The sequence below is a fragment of the Eriocheir sinensis genome, chromosome 4 (genome assembly GCF_024679095.1).
Source record: "Eriocheir sinensis breed Jianghai 21 chromosome 4, ASM2467909v1, whole genome shotgun sequence".
Taxonomy (NCBI): Eukaryota; Metazoa; Arthropoda; class Malacostraca; order Decapoda; family Varunidae; genus Eriocheir; species Eriocheir sinensis.
Genome location: NC_066512.1, coordinates 7959524 through 7983523, shown reverse-complemented (window position 1 = coordinate 7983523; position 24000 = coordinate 7959524).

Below are 24000 nucleotides of genomic sequence, written 5' to 3'. Positions count from 1 at the left end.
TGCTGACATTTACCCTGGCACGTTTGACTTTTAGTGCCTGTTTTCTTTTGGGGCATTTCATGGCCATTCATGAGTGCTGGCGTGAGCACAGGACACATTTCTGCTCCCCTGCGTCGCATTCCTGCCATGTGTGGTCTGTCTCTGAGCAGACTGAGCACACCTTGTAGTCCTGTGGCTTTATGTACTCCTTTGTTGTGTGTCCTTCAATCTGGTAGCATCTGAAGCACACGGTAAGTGGAATAAACTGTTCCACCTCCAGCTGGACTGGCGTACGGCTGAGATTTAGGACCTTCAGTCCCTGCCTGCATGCCGTGGCAGCCATGTCTTGTGTTCTGAACATGACTTTATACGTGTGGCCTTTCGGGAAGCGAATGACCTCCGTGACGGATGCCCAGCTCTGTATGCGTTCAATATCTTGTTTGATATGAAGCACATCATGGTCAGCCAAGCCCTGTACATTCTTGATGATAATGCGCTTGCGGCATTTGACCTCTGGGGGGGTGTATAGGGTGAAGCCCGCGTCGCCGAGGATTTTGGCTGTTGTGTCCAGATATATGTGGTCAATTGACTTGTCATCTGCCACGTACAAGGAGTAGCCCCCATAACTCTCCTTTATGTCTGCCACCAAGATGTTCTGGTTGGCTAGGCATTCAAGGAGTTTTCTTTCTATGGCTGTTTTTTATGCTCCATCATTGAGTTTATATTTCACCTTCACCCAGTGGAGGGCGGCCATGGTGGGGCGTGATGAGCCTAACTAGGCATAGGTAGCCTCCTGCACAGTCCTAAGCCAGCGAGAAACAGGGCCGGGGATAGTGTGCCCCCAATACGGTGAGTGAAGGTTTTGAAGACCACAAGGGCTGTTCACCTCACAGTACGGGTAGTGGCGGAAGCAATCAAGAGATTATAGTGCGCTTTGCAGTGTACTGGGCAAGGGGGTAGTGTACGGGTTATTAGGTCGGTGCATCGGTTGGGCCGGTGGCGGGTGAGTGGCACTGGCCGGGCCCGGGCACCTCGGAGCGCGCCTGGGGCACACGTCCTCTCCCCGTGCTGCCGCAGGGCAGACTCCCAAATATCTTAACCCTTCAACTGCCCCCTCTTCCGTCACCACCCCCGCTGACCACCCTCTCTTCCGTCACCCTCCCGCCGACCGTCCTACCCCCACTCCCGTCACTCCCCCGCTCCAGTACCCCCACTTCCGTACGGTAGCCCGAGAGGAGGGGGGGTTGGGGGGTTGGTGGGGTGAGAAAAGTGAAAGATGTGGGGGTTGGGGTTGTGGGGGTCCAGCTACCCCCTCTTCCGTCACCCCCCCGCTGACCCCCCCCCCCCCCGCCCCCCACTTCCGTGCCCTTACCACTCCAGCTGTCGCCACTTCCGTACATTTGTCTCTACTTTCCAAGTCTAGCCGCCCCGACGGAATTTAGGTGCACATCATCGCATTCCAACAAGTCATTTGCACTTCAAAAGTTATTCCAAAAGTTCACAAACTCGACATTTTCTTGAGCACATAATTACTTTAGTCGGTTGTTAGTGTTGAAGGCTTTGCTGTAAAAAGCGTTACTTTCTCTCATCCACGGGAGGATACCAGATATCATTATGTTGTTTGTTTTTTCCTTGAATTGTCGGATCAGTCTACGATCATTTTCCATTAATTCTTCTGAACTATTGGCCTTTACGTCGTTTGTTCCGACATGGATGACGAACAGTGAGTTTTGGTCTGAGCCGGTCATAACATTGTCACGCGCCGCAGTGATGCTATCTACACGTATACCAGGGAAACACATGTGCTTACGTTTCTCATATGAAGCACGACCGCAAAATTCTGTTAACTGACCTCTGATCATTGAATCGCCAATTAACCGGGTTTCGTGTTCCTCATCAACTTTCTCCTTTAAAATAGCAAATCGATTGAAGGTCCTGAGTTGCAGCATTTTTGTTAGTGTAGAAGGCCTGGCTCCATTCCTTTGTAGGAGTGAAACCGTCATCAGATGCTTCGGTACTCGGATTTCTCGTGACTTGGGCATAGGTCGGTATGGTCGGGTTGGGCAAAGAAGGGGCAGTGTCGCTAGTCTGCGGCACAACTATGTTGGCCGCAACAAACTCCTTCAGGGATTTGTGTTGTTTTTCTATGATGTCATATTTCATTTTCAAATCGTCATACTTACGGTCGCTAACACAAAAGCGACAAGCAGAGGAGTTCCTAAAATACTTAGGAGCGAACTTCTCGCAACATACCTCGCAATCTCTCAGTTGGGACGGCATTTTGAATTAGCAATTTCTTAACTGACAATGAAAGCAATTAGAGCGCAGTTACTGTAAAACTTAAGGGTGTCACCATAATACAATTTAAAAAAGTTAAATGCATAGAAAAGAGATACTGCGGTGTCGCAGTGCCCCAGGAAAATAAAGGTATGGAGACCTCCGCAGGGCCAGAAAAACCCAGAAAATGGCCTTTATGAGTGATGAGCCTTCGGATTTAAAGCTGGCAACTTTGTCAACCCGGTCGAATTTGTCCTTGATCTTTGTCCCAAAAAGACTGGGGCCGGCGTGGTTACCCATCACCCACACTGGGTAGAGAGAAAGGAGTCAGCCACCCAAGAGCATCACAACATGTGTCCCCCTTCAAGCACGAGCCTTGCGGGCCCTGGCCCAAGGCATCTGTCACCAGGTGTGCTCCGAGGACTTCCGTAGGAAAAAAGAACACCGCCGCGAAGACTCCGAAGTGACTAGAACCTCCCGGGATAGTGAGAGCAGCATCGGAGGAAGACTGAGACTAGAGGCTGGGTAGAATGCCTGTAGAAAGGAAGGAAAGGAAGGGATGTGTCCTCAAAGTATAGGGGAGGGTGACAACCCTTGGATAGACTACCCATGGGAAGGAAAAAAAAAGAGGTAATAGTCCGGAGAGAAAGAAAGAAGTCCCTTATAGTCGCCTTTTACGACACGCAGGTGGTGGAATTCCTACACCCCCCGACCATCGGAGGAAGGAGGAGGAGGAGGAGGAGGAGGAGGAGGAGGGGGAGGAGGAGGAGGAGGAGGAGAAGAAGGAGAGGGAGAAGAGGAGTATGAAATTATGTTGCGTAACTCCTTAGAAAGACAAAACGAGGTTAAAATTCATACGTGAAAATGTGTTGTGTTTACCTGATTACCATCTACCAGCACACCTGTCGTGTGTGTGTGTGTGTGTGTGTGTGTGTGTGTGTGTGTGTGTGTGTGTGTGTGTAATAATTTGAAGTACGTAGATTAGCGGTTCTGTGTGTGATATAATTATAAGAACATAAGAACGAAAGAACGTAAGGAGTCTGCAAGAGACCGGTTGGCCTATATAAGGCAGCTCCTGTACACTCAACCCCACCTTACCTCACCATCCATGGCTTTATCTAACCTCTTCTTAAATGTATCTACGGTATTGGCACCCACAACATGGCCCCCAAGCCTGTTCCATTCGTCCACCACTCTGTTGGTGAACCAATTCTTGCCTATGTCTTTGTTGAATCTGAATTTGTCTAACTTAAAACCATTGCTACGCGTCCTACCTGGCTCTTTTACTATAAATATCTTATTGACATCCCATTTATTAAAGCCCTTCATCCATTTATAGACTTCGATCAAGTCTCCTCGCAGCCTTCGCCTTTCTAGCGGGTGTAGATTTAACTGCTTCAGCCTGTCTTCATAAGGCAAGTTTCTCACCCCCTGAATCATCTTTGCCATCCTCCTCTGTACAGATTCTAACATCTTGATATCCATTCTATAGTAGGGGGAGCAGAACTAAACTGCATAATCGAGATGAGGTCTAACTAGTGCTAAGTAAAGTTTGAGGATGACTTCAGCGCTCCTATTGCTTACGCTCCTTGAGATGAAACCAAGTACTCTGTTTGCCCGATTTTTAGCCTCAATGCATTGAGCCCTAGGACGGAGGTCAGCGCTCACTAAGACTCCTAAGTCTCTCTCACCCCCAGACCTACTTAGAGTAGTGCCATTTAAGGAGTAATTGTGTGAGGGGTTATTCCTACCTACACTCAGAATGCTACACTTCCCGACATTGAATTCCATCTGCCACTTCCCCGCCCAATCATATAGTCTGTCAAGCTCATCCTGGAGAACGCTAGCGTCCCTGTCTGATTGGATTACTCTACCGACCTTGGTATCATCTGCGAACTTGCTGACATCACTACTAATTCCTGTGTCCAAGTCATTGATGTAAATAATAAAAAGCAGAGGACCCAGCACCGACCCTTGTGGGACGCCACTCGTAACACTGCCCCATTCAGATTTTTTACCATTGATTTGCACTCTCTGCTTCCTACCACTAAGCCACGTCCTGATCCAGTTCAAAACTTTCCCATCTATGCCGTGAGCCTGTAATTTTAGTAATAGCCGGTGATGGGAAACTTTGTCGAGCGCTTTACTGAAATCTAGATACAGTATGTCATAGTTTTCTTCTCGGTCAACCGCCTCGATTACTTTAGTGTAGAAGGACAACAGGTTAGCAAGGTGAATCCATGCTGTGAATCATGAATTAAATTATGCTTCTCTAGATGGTCCCTAATGCTCCCGGCTATAATTGACTCCAACATCTTTCCTACAACTGATGTTAAGCTAATTGGGCGATAATTTGAGGTGGCTGTCTTGTCTCCCTTTTTGAAGATCAGCGTCACATTAGCTACTTTCCATTGATTGGGCACATACCCAGAATTTACCGACATCTTAAAGATATCGGTTAGCGGGCCACTGAGGACCTCCTTGCACTCTTTCAGCACCCTTGGTAATACTTCGTCTGGGCCCGGCGATTTGTTTTTCTTCAACCTACCAATCTCATCCTGGACTATTTGCCTAGTGATGATCACACCCCTCAACTTGTCGTTCCCTTCGCCCTCATATACCTGAACTCTCTCCGGAATGGTTGTTAGATTTTCCTGCGTGAAAACTGAGAGGAAATAGTCATTCATCATTTGACTCATATCTTCTCCATTCTCAACGAGCTCACCTGTGTTTGTTTTCAACGGTCCAATTCTGTCCCTTGTTTTCGTTCTGTACAATTTGAAGAAGCCCTTGGGATCGCTCTTGGCCTCGTTGGCTGCCCTAATCTCATAATTTCTTCTTGCTAGGCGGGTGTTCTTCTTCACCGACCTGGTTAGCTCAACATACCTACCACTGAGGTGGGTTTCTCCGTTCTTTATTTTCCTATAAATTCCTCTCTTCAAGCCTATCTCATGCTTGAGTCTGCGGGTCATCCATTTGGGGTCGTTATTTTCCTTCCTACGTGCTTGGTAAGGAATATGCTGTCTCTGACCCTCTGCAATTACTCTAACTAAATTATTATAGGTCATTTCTACATGACTGCCCTGTCTTTCCGGTTCCACCCCTGAGATCTGGCCCTCGTCCAGCCCTAAGGTTCCCCAATTTACCTCCTCAAGGTGTCTTCTAAGCCCTTCATAATCAGCTCTTCTAAAGTCATCTGTTTCAGTGTTAATATGATTACGGATGTCACCAATTACTGGGCGTGTGATAGCGCGCTATTTTTTTTTTTTTCGTGTGTGCGCGCGTGCGTTTGTGCGGAAGAAAGACATAAGTGTTACAAAATATGTGTGTGTGGGGGGGGGAGGGGGTCTATCACTATGCCTGGAGTATTTTTATAGAATTCCCAAAACAGCCCAGTCCAACAAAACAGTACCCAACCCAGCTTAACGTAACGTAATGCATAAAATCATGCACAGTCCAAGCCACCCCATGTGAAACCACACACCTGCCGCCACAGGCGTAACCCATTCTCGGTTAGATTAAACTCATGCGGGTTAACTTTCCGTTTCTCATTTAACAGCAGACAGTATTTCGCCAGGTTCTTCAATGACAAATTATTTAACTTTCCGCACCAAAAAATATGCCTATGACACTATCACCATCCGTCATAGCTTTGAGAATAAAACTCACTCTTGCAGACGAAAGGTGTCTATTTACTAAATAGTTTCGGTGGACACTGCCACCATCTTGAGTAGTTTTAGGTGAACTCACCTTCACCTCTTACAATTGAAGACGGTGGCAGTGTCAACGGAAACTATTTGGTAAATATACATCTTTCGTCTGCGAAAGTGAGTTTTATTCTCATCAAAAAGATCACGTTACTGTGAACATCCCAGTTTCCTCATAGCTTTGTTTCAGAAGAATTAAATCAGGACTTAAAAAAATAACCGCCTTAAAAATCTAATTTGCAGAGGCCTAATTGTAAAGGATTACTGAGCAGGAGTGAGGAAAGAAGGAGGAGACTACCTGCCTGTCTTTATCTGTCTGTTTGTCTGTGTGCTTGACTTATTTTTTCTGTTATGCCTCTTTGTCTTTCATTTTGTATTGTTGTATTGTGTTTATGTATTTTTCTGGTTGGCTACCTGGGATACTGTCTCTGTCTGTCTTGTTATCTCTTGCCTGTTACTGTGTTCGTGTCCCTCCCTCCCCATCAGTGTCTTTGTCTGTCTCTCTGCATGCCTGCCTGTCTGACTGTCGACCCGTCTTTTTATGTCTGTAAACCTGCCCAGTTGATTGTCTGTATCTGTTTGGCTGTTCGTCATCGTATGTGTCATTCTACTTAGTTGCCTGTCTGCCTTTCTATTTGACTTTCTGTTGTCCATCAATCTATCTCCCTATCTATATATCTAATATCTATCTATCTCTATTCCTGTCTAACTGTATTAAGGTGTTAAGTAAGATGTTTTGGAAAAGAAAGTGAAAAAATACGAGAATGAGAGAGAGAGAGAGAGAGAGAGAGAGAGAGAGAGAGAGAGAGAGAGAGAGAGAGAGAGAGAGAGAGAGAGAGAGAGAGAGAGAGAGAGAGAGAGAAAAAAAAAAAAGAGAGAGAAAAGAGAGAGAGAAAGAGAGAGAGAGAGAGAAGGCAAGCAATGGCAAGGGGCAAGGCAAAGGCAAGGCAAGGCAAGGATACAGGGCGGTAGGAGGCAAGGCAAGGCAAGGCACGGCCCTCAAAGGCAAGTCGCAAGGCAAGGCAAAAACAAGGCAATCAAGGTGAAGGCAAGGCAAGGGCGCAAAGGCAAGGCAAGTTCGTGCAAGGCAAGATGCCTGAGGAGAGTGTGTGAGAGGCAGTGGATAGGGTGGAGAGAGGAGAAGGGAGGAGAGGAGAGAAAGGACAGGAAAGGAAACAGAGAGAGAAGGAGGAATGGGAGAGAGAGAGAGAGAGAGAGAGAGAGAGAGAGAGAGAGAGAGAGAGAGAGAGAGAGAGAGAGAGAGAGAGAGAGAGAGAGAGAGAGAGAGAGAGAGAGAGAGAGAGAGAGAGAGTTGGGAGGGTGGGGGGGGGGGGCCGTGTGCGAGCGTTTGCAGGCGCCCACGTAATAAAGAAAATTTATATTACCAAGGGTGTAGTGGTAGTAGGACTCGGATGAGGAGAAGGGAAAGTTGGATTAAGGAGGAATAAGAGGAGGGTCGTCGAAGAAGGAACAAACAAAGATGTCATAACAGAGGTGAAAAGACTTCTTGCTCTCTTAACTGACTCTTGGTCATCCTCTCTTAGCCTATTCGGTGAAACTTTCTCTGTTGCGCTAGACATATCGAAAGCCTTCGATAGAGTCTGGCACAAGTCTTTGCTTTCTTAACTGCCCTCTTTCGGATTCTATCCCTCTCTCAGTTCCTTTATCTGCTGTTTCTTTTCCGGCCGTTCTATCTCTGCGGTGGTAGACGGTCACTGTTCTTCTCCTAAACCTATCAACAGTGGTGTTCCACAGGGCTCTGTCCTATCACCCACTCTCTTCCTGTTATTCATCAATGATCTTCTTTCCATAACAAACTGTCCTGTCCACTCATACGCCGACGACTCCACTCTGCATTATTCAACTTCTTTCAATAGAAGACCATCACAACAGGAAGTACACGACTCCAGACTGGAGGCTGCAGAACGCTTAACCTCAGACCTTGCTATCATTTTCGATTGGGGCAGAAGGAACCTTGTGTCCTACAATGCCTCAAAAACTCAATTTCTCTACCTATCAACTCGACACAATCTTTCAAACACCTATCCCTTATTCTTCGATAACACTCAGCTATCACCATCTTCAACACTAAATATCTTCGGTCTATCCTTCACTCAAAATCTCAACTGGAAACTTCACATCTCCTCTCTCGCTAAATCAGCTTCCTCGAGGTTGGGCGTTCTGTATCGTCTCCGGCAGTTCTTCTCCCCCGCGCAGTTGCTATCCATATACAGGGGCCTTGTCCGCCCTCGTATGGAGTATGCATCTCACGTCTGGGGGCGCTCCACTCACACAGCTCTTCTGGACAGAGTGGAGTCTAAGGCTCTTCGTCTCATCAGCTCTCCTCCTCCTACTGATAGTCTTCTACCTCTTAAATTCCATCGCGATGTTGCCCCTCTTTCTATCTTCTATCGATATTTCCACGCTGACTGCTCTACTGAACTTGCTAACTGCATGCCTCCCCCCCTCCCGCGGCCCCGCTGCACATGACTTTCTACTCATGCTCATCCCTATACTGTCCAAACCCCTTATGGAAGAGTTAACCAGCATCTTCACTCTTTCATCCCTAACGCTGGTAAACTCTGGAACAATCTTCCTTCATCTGTATTTCCTCCTGCCTACGACTTGAACTCTTTCAAGAGAAGGGTATCAGGACACCTCTCCTCCCGAAATTGACCTCTCTTTCGGCCACCTCTTTTGATTCTTTTTTAGGAGCAGCGAGTAGCGGGCTTTTTTTTATTATTATTGTTTCCTTTTTTTGTGCCCTTGAGCTGTCTCCTTTGTTGTAAAAAAAAAAATTTAAAAAAAAAAGACAAATGGATATAACTTATGATTAGACAGACGAATGACGCGGAAAAGACATATAATAATGTATGCAGAAGGAGAATGACAACGATTATAGTCAGAAAATTTGTACTTAACCTAAAACTATGACATATTGCCTAATAGGAAATACGATGGATACCTAAAAAGAGTAACCCGGCAGAATGGAGGAGAGAGTCCGTAAAGGGGTCAAAGGCGAGGAGGGATTGCGTTTTTTTGTTATTAATGAATGCCAAAGAAGGAGACGCTGCCGACAAAATAAAATTAAAAGAAATAAGCGACTAAAAGGTGGAGAAAAAGAAACCGTCAATAAGATGATAATTCAATGACCCGCCAGCCGTGTACAGGAATAAATGGTATGAAGATCATTAAAATTACGTGAAGGAATAATGAAGTCGATAAATACATCATGTGTGTTTCTAGTGTGTTATTGTATGACTGTTATAAGTAACCTTTTTTCAACTCCCTCCTCCTCCTCCTCCTCCTCCTCCTCCTCCTTTTATTGTTTTCCCTTTGGTACGCCCCCTCCTCGTTGTGATGGGCCGGGAATTTATCCCCACCTTACAAGGAGGTTACGAGCCTTTCTCTCTGGGGCGGTCCTTCAGCAGCTGCGGGAGGATGCGTTTCCCTTTTTACGGCGGTAACATAACAAGTGAACTCGAGACTTTTACGGTCCCCTCAGTGGCCTCACTTGGGCACGTCGTCTGTCCCGGACACAGCAAAAGTACCGTGCGGTATCCACATATTCTTCACGACCCTGCTTTAGTTACCTCCCTCAGGCACTAAGTCTGCCCCAGCCACGGCGTCATACCGTGAATCATACAAATATGCCTCAAGCCATTGTGTGTGTTTGTGTCATTGCCTGTATGTATTTGCGTGCAGTTTTCATAGCAAAATAGGCAGCCGGGCAAAACAAAGCAAAAAAAAAAAAAAATCGCTCAAACACCGGAACAGAATATCCAAAATTGAAGCATGCACAAAGTAACTTCGGAAGAGCAGTTGCCATGAAAATATAGATAAAAGATAGCAGGAAAAGCAATACTGCGGCGCAGTCTAAAAAGTAAAAGACAATACAAGACGGGTAGCTAAAAGGACGGAAAGACTTTTTAATCTGCCATGTCCCAAAAATTGTGTGGGTTGCGCCCTCCCTCCATTCCACACATAAGGTGCATGCTCCATAAAGAGTTGAACAAGGACTTTGTATAAAATTTGCATCTGGAAGCAAAAATAACAAATGGACATTATACAGAACGCTAACCCTTGAGTAAGCAGATTCAGTAAGGAACCAGAGGTGAAGTTTTGAATTAAAGGCCAGACAAGGAATGTTTAGTATAAAAGAAGGGGACAGCTGGGTGCTATCGAATAATAGTATGATGTAGGTATCTAGAAGGCTGTATCTTGTTGTCAGGTAGAGAAGTTGAATTTTTTAAGGACTCCAAGTTCTTCTTGCACCATTCAGACTTGATAACAATGACAGAGGCTAATCGTTTTGTAGCATCCATCGTTGAGTTGTATAATTTCAGCTGTGACGGTATCTTATTAAAGGAAGTAAAGAAATGCAGAATATAGTCATCGCAGCAAGAAAGAATAGATATAACAACTTGTTTTTCAGAAACCTTTCGAATCATTTCGGAATAATCTTTTGGAATTTTAAAATACTAAAAAAATACCAATAGTCTTGTTATAGTTTTTTTTCAGATTAGGTTTGCCATTTACTGCTTCCTTTGATGTAAAAAGAAAAGATTACTGATAAATACAACAAAAAAATTAGTGATGAAGCAAAACCCTGTGGAAAAACACTTCTTACAGGTTTACGAGTATAACAGTGCTCGACTACCCTGCGGGAAAATTCTCTCTCTCTCTCTCTCTCTCTCTCTCTCTCTCTCTCTCTCTCTCTCTCTCTCGCCGTTGTTTAAGGGGGTACGGGACACCTGAGGTCATCTACCTAAACTCTGGGGTATTGCGATGAAACTTTGCAGGTAAGTAGGCATCTATGTTGCCTACCTTTTGTACGAGCCAGAAAAATGTATGTATACTTATATGTATACTTATACGTATACGTACATGTGCGTATACGTGTAGCGACACTTAAAATTACACAGCACCATTAATACATAACCAAGCACTTTCATTTTTTGGCTGTGAATAGTCTTTAGGTACGCCTAAAGCCCTATGGAAAATATTCTGAAAGTTTCCCATATAGAAAGGCATAATGGTGTTTCTTTTATTATGTTCGTCGAACATCGTATAAAGTCGTGTTTTTTGTCACTTTTTCCTCTTAATACTCCTATCTCTTTAACCCTATCAACAATATCTAGTCATAGGTCCCTAGCTACTTATACAGTCAACATTCCTTGAACTTTTCACTTAAATCTGATTGATTTTAGATTTTCTGCGATTAAAAGAGACAAAATTTATCGAACGGAGATATGATCAATTTAAAAATATAAGGACCCTTAACTCGGTCCATTTAAACCCGCGCCGGACATTTAAAATTTGTGCTGCGAGGAAAACATCGCTCGGGGATTATTTTTACATGGTATAAGAACGTTTTTAACCCAGTTTTTCAAAATGCTATATTTTGACCTCCCCCCCCAGGTGTCGCGTACCCCCTTAATGGATTACTGATAATAACGGAGCAGATATTAATTGATTTTTTTTTTTTTTTTTTTTTTTTACGTTGTTGCCTATTGCGCCGGTAGGCATCTTCCCGGTGGGGCCTGATGGTCGGCCCAAGGCTTCTTCCAGGTGGGGCCTGATGGTCGGCCCAGCCCGTTCTGGCGCAGGCGAGTGTTTATAGTGGCGCCATCTTGCATTGGCTCATGCTGCCCCCCGGAACTCGTACTTGATTCGCTTGGACGGCTTCCTCTAGAGTCCTGGTTGATGGGTGGTGGTGACTGAAAAATCCGAGTGGTAGCGTGGGGATTCGAACCCGCGTCGTCCATCACGCGGTGAATGTGGGCCCAGTACGCTACCACCTACACTCAATATATATATATATATATATATATATATATATATATATATATATATATATATATATATATATATATATATATATATATATATATATATATATATATATATATATATATATATATATATATATATATATATATATATATATATATATATATATATATATATATATATATATATATATATATATATAATATATATATATATATATATATATATATATATATATATATATATATATATATATATATATATATATTTTTTTGGCATCTTCCAGTGGGGCCTGATGGTCGGCCCAAGGCTTCTTCCAGGTGGGGCCTGAAGGTCGGCCCAGCCCGTTCTGGCGCAGGCGAGTGTTTATAGTGGCGCCATCTTGCATTGGCTCATGCTGCCCCCCGGAACTCGTACTTGATTCGCTTGGACGGCTTCCTCTAGAGTCCGGGTTGATGGGTGGTCTTCAGGACAGCATGTGGGTAGTTTTAAGCCACTCGGCGGTGACCGAAAAATCCGAGTGGTAGCGTGAGGATTCGAACCCGCGTCGTCCATCACGCGGCGAATGTGGGTCCAGTACGCTATCACTTCGGCCACCGCCTACCCATACTACATGTATAAAAGCCGAGGTTGTATAATTGCTGCCTCTTCACAGTGACTCGGTTGGAATTCACGAACTCGTCTAACCTAAAATTATTTACTTCACTAGTTCCTTCACTAGTTCACTTTGAATACCTTGTTTGCAGTGACGCATAGAGAATTAACAGCACTAAGGCTGGTGAACAGAAAACCTCTTGCATAATGTGCAAGTTAATGTGAAGAAAATCTAGTCTCAGGCACCTCTGTAGGCAATCACGCGAGTTCTAACTTCGGTTCCTTCATCACTTTGCAGTGACAGACTGGCGCGTGAGAGACGAGTGTTATTGTTGAGGGGTGAACGTTACAGCGTTGTCCTGTTTTTTTTTTTTTTTTTTTTTTTCGTGTTCTGTGACGCCTTACCAAATGGGCCGGTGGTGAGCCAGGCCATGGTGGAGGTAGCGAAACATGCGGCGAGTAACTCAATTTGTTGTGGTGGTCGAGGCGGCAGTGGCGCTTGGTTGGTTTGAGTGGTGTTACGAGTATGTTTGGGTGGCGGCAACGGCGAACATGGCCGTCTGATAATATTTTTTTTATTTCCTTTTTGCATTCCTGTTTTTCCTTTGCCTTTCAATATTTTTTTGGTTTTCAAATGATCCAAGTCAGGAATAATAAAAATGGTTGTGTATTTGAATACGCGCTTGCATAGGCTACTAGCGCACGTGCATGAGTGTGCGCTCCCTTGTGTGTGAGGAAGCGTATTGGTGCTCTTTGTTTTTCACTGGTCAGAACAGAGGAATAGAAACGAGAGTAGTAGCAGAGATGTAGGTAAAAGTGATCTCGTTTATGTTGATTTGTCGTTACTTTCTAATGGTAGTAGAACATTTATTGTTTCGTTAATTACCGGCGAGACTGGGAATGATATAAGTAATCACACACACCCGCATTATTGATAGAAAAATTGGGGAATTATGTCGCAAATTATAATTAATTGATAAGAAAGAGAAAAAATAATGTTTAGCGGGACAACAAGCAGTTCTGTCTTTAGTCGTACTGTAAACTCGTTCCCGAGCTGGACAGTCTTGCTGGATAGGACGTTGTGGAGACTATTCTTTGGCCGCATCAGAGATGCGCGGCGGCAGGAAATGTTTGTCGGTAGCTCCAAACTTGCGCCTGCTGTGCTGTGTCGTACTCTGCGGCGAGGCTGATCGCAATGGAGGTCACTGATTTCAGGTATTTGCCTTTCCCCGTTAACCACCTTCCTTCATTTCCTCAACTCTTTTTCCTTTTCTTTCCTACCATTTTTCCCATCCATGCCACGCATTCTTCTACCTTTGTGCTACTCTGCATTTCGGGTCAGATATGTAATGCATCCAGTCACACAAAACCAATTTGAAGTGTTACCAATGAATACCTCACGATAATAGTCGCCCTGCGACTGCTGCTGATGTCGTTGCTGTCGGTGTAATGATAAGGCGAACGACGCGAAATGAAAGACAAGGAAATTGTGATTGGAAGGAGAGTTTGATGGGACAAATGAGGTTTGAGAACGGTTGTCAGTGCATTGGGATGGAGAAAATATACTCCAATAAGCAAAATGATGATTTTTTTTTTTTGTAGCTGTTATTATTATTATTTTTTTTTTTTTGCGTATTTGGCCCGATATTCTTACCTTTAATCAGACATATTGTAGTAAGCTGTAGTTAAGATGATATTTTTTGCAGAATTGAAACATATATACATACACCCATACATATATACATACACCTATACATATATACATACACCTATACATATATACATACATACTACATACACACTAAATACACAAATACATATACAAATACATACACAAATACATACAAACAAATACGTACATACATCGCATACGTACATGCATACATACAAATACACATACATATACACACTACATTCACATATACACATGTACATACACACAAATACGTACATACATACACATACGTACATGCACACATACATACATGCATATACACATACATACATGCATACACATATGCATCTGTACATATACATACATACACAAATGCATTCATACATATACATACACACATACATACATGCATGCATGCGCACATACATGTATACACGCATACATACACACATACATACATACACACATACATACATACATACACGCATACATACATTCACATACATACAAACGTGCATATACATGCACACACAGACGTGCACATATTTTTTACATATCCACATACATACACACATGCAAACATCCATACATTCATACATCATACATGCATGCATACATGCATACATATATACATACATACATGCATACACCCTTATATACATACATACATGCATTCGGACACACATGCATCCGTACATATATGCACCCGCACATACATGCATCCCCTCAGGCATACGTACACACATGTATACACACACACACACACACACACACACACACACACACACATATATATATATATATATATATATATATATATATATATATATATATATCTATATATCTATATATATATATATATATATATATATATATATATATATATATATATATATATATATATATATATATATATATATATATATATATATATATATATATTTTACGTTGTTGCCTATTGCGGTAGGCATCTTCCCAGTGGGGCCTGATGGTCCGCCAAGGCTTCTTCAGGTGGGGCCTGAAGGTCGGCCCAGCCCGTTCTGGCGCAGGCGAGTGTTATAGTGGCGCCATCTTGCATTGGCTCATGCTGCCCCCGGAACTCGTACTTGATTCGCTAGGACGGCTTCCTCTAGAGTCCGGGTTGATGGGTGGTCTTCAGGACAGCATGTGGGTAGTTTTAAGCCACTCGGCGGTGACCGAAAAATCCGAGTGGTAGCGTGAGGATTCGAACCCGCGTCGTCCATCACGCGGCGAATGTGGGTCCAGTACGCTATCACTTCGGCTATATATATATATATATATATATATATATATATATATATATATATATATATATATATATATATATATATATTACGTTTTCGCCTATGGGATCGGTAGGCTTTGATGGTAGGGCCTATTGGTCGGCTCCAGTCCGCTGTGGCGCAGGCGAGTGTTTATAGTGGTGCCATCTTGCAATGGCTCATGCTGCCCCACGGAGCTCATCTTAGATCCTAGAATCACGAGTCCAGGTTGATAGGTGGTCTTCTGGAGAGCATGGGGGTAGCCTTAGGCCCCTCGGCGGTGACTGAAAAATCCCAGCTTGTGGCACCGGGCGGGGCGCGAACCCGCGTCGTCCTGGACGTGGAGCCGTCGCGCTATCCACTCAGCCACCACCTCCCTATACATACATACATACATACACACACATAAATACATACATGAACATGTGTGTGTTTAGAGAGAGAGAGAGAGAGAGAGAGAGAGAGAGTAGGGTGGATCGATTTTACACTTTTTTCGATTTCCCTATTCTAATAGTGACAAAAACTTGCGCATGGATGAGAAAATAGCCTCTGCAATATCTTAGCTTAATTGGTAATCATCTTCTGCCCCCGGCAGAGCGATGAAAATCATACTTTAGTAGTAAAAATGTCTGTTTCTTTAAATTTTGAAAATATTTCAAAAAGCATCAACATTAATTATAATAGCTACGAAATTGATGGAAAAGAACTCATAAGATCGTTTTTCCAAGCACGTTGTCCTACCTTAATATCTTTTGCCCCTGGCAACAACGTTAGATGTGTAAAAAAAAATAGGTAATTTTTGTAATTTCGTGATCGACTCTTTGGCTTAAATAATGCATTTATATATTTCCCGCAGCATTTATATTGTTGCATAGGCATGAGAATGTATGCATGTACGTCGAACTTCACCTTTTACAGCCAAAACCACCACCATTCTTTTGGCAGCATTCAGAAGAGGTGACCTTAAAACCCACGCACTGAGCTGCGCTCCTTCAAGCCCGAGTCACACATTCACGACAATGACTCCCGGCGCTCTCCCGACTCAGACCACGCCTCCCACCGTCGGGCCGCACGCCGACAGTTTTGGAAATTTCAAAACAATCGGGGCCCTCCCGACATCTGTCACCCGTCGCGAATAAGCTACGGCCGTCGGATGTTTATCTCAACAACGTTGTAACAACGTCGTTTCGACATTAGCTATGGTCGGCACTCAAGGGGATGGACTTACGATGGTCGTTACGTACGTCTGGCAGCGTGACATTCCAAAACTGGCAGCGCGAGGTCTGATGTCGGGAGGGCGCCGGGAGTCATTGTCGTGAATGTGTGACTGGAGCTTTAGTTAAGCCTCAGTCACACATTCACGATCTTGGCTCCCGGCGCCGTCCCGACGTCAAAAAATGTAGCCCTCCACGGTGATCGCCATCCACCGACAGGCCAACTTCGGGGATCGTTGCGGCTCCGCCACATCTCACCGGCCGCCGCGGCGCGGGAGGCCGCACGCCGACAGTTTTGGAAATGTTCAAAACAATCGGCGCCCTCCACGACATGTCATCTGCCGGCAAGAAACCACGAACGTCGGATGTCCATCGCAACAACGTCGTTTCGTAGTCGGCAATGGTCAATACTCCCTTCTATATAAAAGATAGAGAGTTATGTACAATCGATTAGCATAATTTTTAACTACAAGTAATATTATTACTGATTTCCAATTCGGTTTTAGAAAATATTTATCTCCTAAACACGCAATAACTAAACTAATTGATTGAATCCTAGATAGTCTTGGTAAGGGAAACTTTATAGTCAGCGTATTTATAGATTTAAAAAAAAGCCTTTGACACAATTGATCATGGTATAATGCTGGAGAAACTACATCACCACGGTATAAGAGGCACAATGAAAAACTGGTTTAAGAGCTATCTTAGCAATAGGGTACATTACACAGCAGTCAACAATGCTCATTCCACTCATGCCACAGTTGTAACATGAGTCCCTCAAGGCTCAACACTTGGTTCACTATTATTCTTAATTTACATTATCGACATTATACACTCTTTACAGGAATTGAAATTTACTCCATTTGCAGACGATACTAATTTAACTTATTCAAGCTTTGATATAGACTCTTTAACTCAAACTGTAAACGCTGAATTGTGTAAAGTTGCAAATTGGTTATCTAGTAATAAACTTTCACTTCATATAGAGAAAACTCAACATTTAATTTTCGCAGGAAATAAGAAACTAAATCAACACCAAGTTAAAATGAAGGATAATTATTTACGAAGATGTCACACACTGAAATATCTCGGTATACATATAGATGACCAATTAACTTGGAAGGTTCATATAAATCACATCATCAGTAAATTATCCAAATCAGTAGGTATATTACTTAAGATACGCCATTTGTTGACTCCCCCAACGCTGCTGGTGCTGTACTATACGCTATGCTACCCATACCTTCAATACTGTCCCGTCCCCCGAGGCATGGCCAACAAGACAACCATCAAACCCTTAGTCATTTTACAGAAAAGAGTTGTACGTATCATAAACAAAGCTAACCATTATGAACACACGTTACCTTTATTCAAAAATTGTGATATATTAAAAATCCAGGACATATACAAATTAGTGTCTTAAATTCATCCACGACCAGTTACACACACACACACACACACACACACACACACACACACAGTCACATGTATTTAACTACAGATATTGAGGTGCATGACAGGAACACGAGACAGAGGAACAACCTTGGATTGCTTTTTCCCAATCTAGAGGCAAAAAAATTATTTGTTATACTTACTTTGGATGCCTTGCTTATAATGAACTTCCACAAACTATTAAAAACATATCTAATAAAAATACATTTGAAATAAACATCAAAACATATTTCTTAAGTCAATACTGAACCTCCATAAGTATTTTTGTGCACTATCATATGCACACGTATGTGTGTGTGTATATATATATATATATATATATATATATATATATATATATATATATATATATATATATATATATATATATATATATATATATATATATATATATATATATATATATATATATGTTTGTCTATGTGTGCATATGTGTACATGTATGTGTATGTGTGTATGTGTATATGTATGTGTATATGTGTGTATGAATGTGCAAGTGTGTGTGTGTGGGCGATTACAGTCGTAGTACTATATGTACAGTGCTATATTATGTGCAACGTTGTTTATTTATGGTGCTATTATGTGGAATGTTGTATCTTGTGCAGTATTGTATTGTTTGTGTAGAGATGTGTCTGTTATAATATCTAACAGTGTTGTGTTTTTTTGCATGATGTGATATCTGTAAGTTTTGCAGGTATGAGCAGTGTTATATTTATTTGTAGTATTGCGTACTATTATTATTTTTTTTCTTTTTTTGTGTGTATTGCTGTATGCCGTGTGTTGTGTATTTAGCGTTGTTTTTAGGTGCGAAGCCTTGTATTGTGTGAAGTATTGTATTCAGTGTTGTATAGTGTGTTGTTGAATGAAATGTTGTTTTGTTGTGTACAGTGTTGTATTGTTGTGTGCAGTGTTGTATTGTTGTGTGCAGTGTTGTATTGTTGTGTGCAGTGTTGTATAGTTGTGTGCAGTGTTGTATAGTTGAGTGCAGTGTTGTATTGTTGTGTGCAGTGTTGTATTGTTGTGTGCAGTGTTGTATAGTTGAGTGCAGTGTTGTGTGTAGTTTTTATGTGTTAAGTATTGTGTTCAGGATATGTATTGTTTGGGTTTTTTAATGTACGTATTGTATATCTACTTATACATTGACCTTATTTTGTTAATATATTTAATTATGTCCATATTTTACAAAAAAATTCTAGGAAATGTGATTAACTTCAAGGCAAAATTTTAAATAATTATTTTTTCAAGGGGCCTGTCAAAAATGTTGACATTTAACGGGTCCAGCCTCGGAAAAAAATGTATTATACATAATATAATGTAATGTATGTTAATGGATCAATAAAACTATTGAATTGAATTGAATTGAATTGAAAGAGATAGAGAAAAAAATCATGAGTTGGCTATGAATAGTTTATGTAGTGATATAAGGTACTGTTATACTCCTTTGTTGCTGTTCATATATTGTACCTCACTGGTTATTTTGACATTGGATGCTGGACGATAAAATAACACCAATATATATAACATACGTATATAACTAAATATTGATCGCCTACCCCTGAAAAAAAATTGCTAGCTTATTTGTGAAGTAGAGAACAACGTAAATTTATCTCACATATACCATACAGCCGTAAGCAAGGTGGTGATGCGATATGAAACTAAGGAGGATACAAAACCTCTGCCTTGGTTATCCTCTGAGGAGAGTCACCCTCCGCCACGATAGGGAGGGAACTAACAAAGATCATATGTGTGTATTCGTGCATGTTTTATTGAGACAGCAGCGCATGCGCACAACGAGGCTCCATTTCCTACTAGGACTCCACTTCCTACTGCTACACCGGAACTGAACCTAGAATGTAGATTTTTCAGATTTCCCCCTCCTTGGGTTTTTATCCTCCCGACCTTCCTCGTCTTCTTCCTCCTCCTTCTTCGCCTTCCTTCTCCTCCTTCGTCTTCTTCACCTCTTCCTACTCCATATTATTTTCTTTCTCCTTATATTCTCATGCTTTCTATTCCTCCACCTATTCTCATCCATCTCTCCATCTACTCAACACCAATTTCACCTCCTCCCCTCACTCTTCTAATCCCATGAACCACATCAACGTAAATTGACTAAACTCCACTGACCATGATTTTCATTTGACTGGCAGCCAGACAGCCAGACATACAGACATAAACTGAATGACTCTGACTAACTGACTGACTGACTGACTGACTGACTCTGATTGATAGAGTGACAGACACAGACAGACACAGGCAGTGACAGACAGAGTTGAATATAAAAAAAACACGTGTGTGAGAAAATAAAATAGATATGAACAGAAGGAAATATTCAGATAGAAAAAGAAGGAAACGGATGAAAAGAATAAATTTTACTTCTCAAGTAACAATTATTTTGACGAAGGGCACTTGGGGTTGAAGCAAAAGAATAGTGAAGAATCAAATTCATCAGTAAAAGAAAATTTTAAAAAAATTATCAGAAGCAGCAGGAAAACGAGATAGAGAATAAAAAAAAGGGATGTGGGAAGGAAGAGGAAGGGAGGAAGAGGAGGAACAAAAATGACCTGTCTGATTCTTGGAGAATTTGTACTTAGAGAAAACTTGTTTGATGAGATAAATCTGTTGGGAAATCCAGAGTAACCCAGGTGCACAGGTGCGCTGATTAGGATGAGGAGAGGCAGGTGGAATAGGAAAATGCAATATATATATATATATATATATATATATATATATATATATATATATATAAATATATATATATATATATATATATATATATATATATTTTTTTTTTTTTTTTTTTTTTTTTTTTACAGAAAAGGAGACAGTTCAACGGCGTGAAAAAAAGAAAACAATAATGAAAAAAAAAAGCCCGCTGCTTACTGCTCCTGAATAGAATACAGAGGAGTGGCCAAAAAGAGAGGTCAATTTCGGGAGGAGAGGTGTCCAGATACCCTCCTCTTAAAAGAGTTCAAGTCGTAGGCAGGAGGAAACACAGATGAAGGAAGATTGTTCCACAGTTTGCCAGCGTGAGGGATGAAAGAGTGAAGATGCTGGTTAACTCTAGCATAAGGGGTTTGGACAGTATAGGGATGAGCTTAATTTGAAAGTCGTGTGAGGCGAGGCCGCGGGAGGGGGGGAGGCATGCAGTTAACAAGTTCAGAAGAGCATTCAGCGTGAAAATATCGATAGAAGATAGAAAGAGAGGTAACATCGCGACGAAATTTAAGAGGTAGAAGACTATCAGTAAGAGGAGGAGAGCTGATGAGACAAAGAGCCTTAGACTCCACTCTGTCCATTAGAGCTCTGTGAGTGGAGCCCCCCCACACGTGAGATGCATACTCCATACGAGGGCGGACAAGGCACCTGCATATGGATAGCTATTGTGCGGGGGAGACGAACTGGCGGAGACGATACAGAACCCCCAACCTCGAGGAAGCTGATTTAGTGAGAGAGGAGATGTGAAGTTTCCAGTTAAGATTTTGAGTTAAGGATAGACCGAGGAAATTTAGTGTTGAAAAAAGTGACAGCTGAGTGTTGTCGAAGAATAGGGGATAAGTGTTTGGAAGATTGTGTCGAGTTGATAGGTTGAGAAATTGAGTTTTTGAAGCATTGCAGGACACAAGGTTCCTTCTACCCCAATCGGAAATGAGAGCAAGGTCTCAGGTTAAGTGTTCTGCAGCCTCCAGTCTGGAGTCATGTACTTCCTGATGGGATGGTCTTCTATTTAAAGAATTTGAATAATGCAGAGTGGAATCGTCGGCGTATGAGTGGATAGGACAGTTTGTTATAGAAATAAGATCATTGAAGAATAACAGGAAGAGAGTGGGTGATAGTACAGAGCCCTGTGGAACACCACTGTTAATAGGTTTAGGGGAATAACAGTGACCGTCTACTACCGCAGAGATAGAACGGCCGGAAAGGAAACTGGAGATAAAGGAACAGAGAGAGGGATAGAATCAGAAAGAGGGCAGTTTAGAAAGCAAAGACTTATGCCAGACTCTATCGAAGGCTTTTGATATGTCTAGCGCAACAGAGAAAGTTTCACCGAAAAGGCTAAGAGAGGATGACCAAGAGTCAGTTAAGAGAGCAAGAAGATCGCCAGTAGAACGCCTCTTGCGGAACCAATACTGGCGATCAGATCGAAGGTTAGAAGTGGAAAGGTGCTGAATCTTCCGGTTAAAGATTGATTCAAAAGCTTTAGATAGTTGGAAAGTAAAGCTATAGGGCGGTAGCTTGAGGGATTGGAACGGTCACCCTTCTTAGACACAGGCTGTACGAAGGCGTACTTCCAGCAGAAAGGAGAGGTAGATATTGATAGGCAGAAACGAAAGAGTTTGACCAGGCAGGGCTTTAGCACGGAAGCACAGTTTTTAAGGACAATAGGTGGCACTCCATCAGATCCATAAGATTTCTGAGAGTTGAGGCTAGAGAGGGCATAGAAAACATAATTCTTAGCGATCTTAATAACAGGCATAAAGGAATCAGAGGGGGGATGAGTAGTAGGAATATGCCCAGTATCGTCCAGAGAGGAGTTGTTACAGAAGGTTTGAGCGAAGAGTTCAGCCTTAGAGATAAATGAGACGGCAGTGCTGCCGTCAGGGTTAAGAAGAGGCGAGAAAGAAAGTGGAGGAGATATGCTCGGCTAAGTGCCAGAAGTCTCTGGAAGAATTAGAGAAAGCAAGGTGTTGACATTTGCTATGGATAAAGGAGTTTTTGGTAAGTCGAAGAATATATTTGGCACGATTCCGGGCGGAAATATAAAGATCATGGTTAGCAGAAGTTCGAAGGCTCTGGTACCTTTTGTGAGCTGCCTCGCTATCTTTGAAAGCACGAGAACAAGCGTGATTAAACCAAGGCTTTTTAGCATGGGGAGTAGAGAAAGTACGTAGAATGTATGCCTCCGTTCCAGAGACAATCACCTCTGTGATGCGCTGGGCACACACAGAGGGGTCTCTCTCCTGGAAACAGTAATCATTCCACGGGAAATCGGAAAAGTACATCCTCAGGTCTTCCCACTGAGCTGAAGCAAAATGCCAGAAGGATCGCCTCTTCGGTGGGTCCAGAGGCTATACAGGAGCGATAGGACAAGATACAGAAATAAGGTTGTGATCGGAGAAGCCCAACGGAGAGAACAGTTTGACAGAGTAAGCAGAGGGGTTAGAGGTAAGGAAGAGGTCTAGTATGTTGGGCCTGTCTCCAAGTCGGTCGGGAATATGTGTAGGGTGCTGAACCAACTGCTCTACATCGTTGAGGAGAGCAAAGTTGTAGGCTTGTTCACCAGGCTGGTCAGTGAAAGTGGATGAAAGCCAAAGCTGGTGGTGAACATTGAAATCTCCTAAGATGGAGATTTCAGCGAAGGGAGAGTGGGTCAAGATGTGCTCCAATTTAAAGTCCAAATATTCAAAGAATTTTACATAGTTAGTAGAGTTAGGTGAGAGATAAAGAGCACAGATGTATTCAGTAAGAGAATGACAATGAAGTCTTAGCCAGATGGTGGAAAATTCTGAAGAGTCAAGGTCGTGGGCACGAGAACAAGTGATGTCGTTGCGCACGTAGACGCAACATCCAGCTTTGGATTCAAATTTAGGATAGAGATAGAAAGAGGGAACATAATAGAGATTGCTGTCGGTAACTGCAAAGAATTCTGTTTCGGTGAAGAAGAGAAGGTGAGGTTTAGAGAAGAGATGGTGCTCCAAAAAATGGAAATTGGAACAAAGACCGAGAATGTTACAGAAATTGATAAGAAAAATATCTGAGGATTTATCAAGACACCTCTCAAGTCGGCATTCAAAAGGGGAGTCCTCCCTGGGGGAATTTGTGGTCCCCCCCAGGCGGGGACTCCGAGGCTCTGCAAATTTTCGCCATTTTGAATTTGTAATATTTTGGGAGATGGTGTGTATGTTGTGTGAACGTAGTGTAGTGTGGAAAGACTGTCTTTAGAGAGCATGCTGAACTATTCTCTGGTGTAGATGAGATATATGTATATATATGTATATATATATATATATATATATATATATATATAT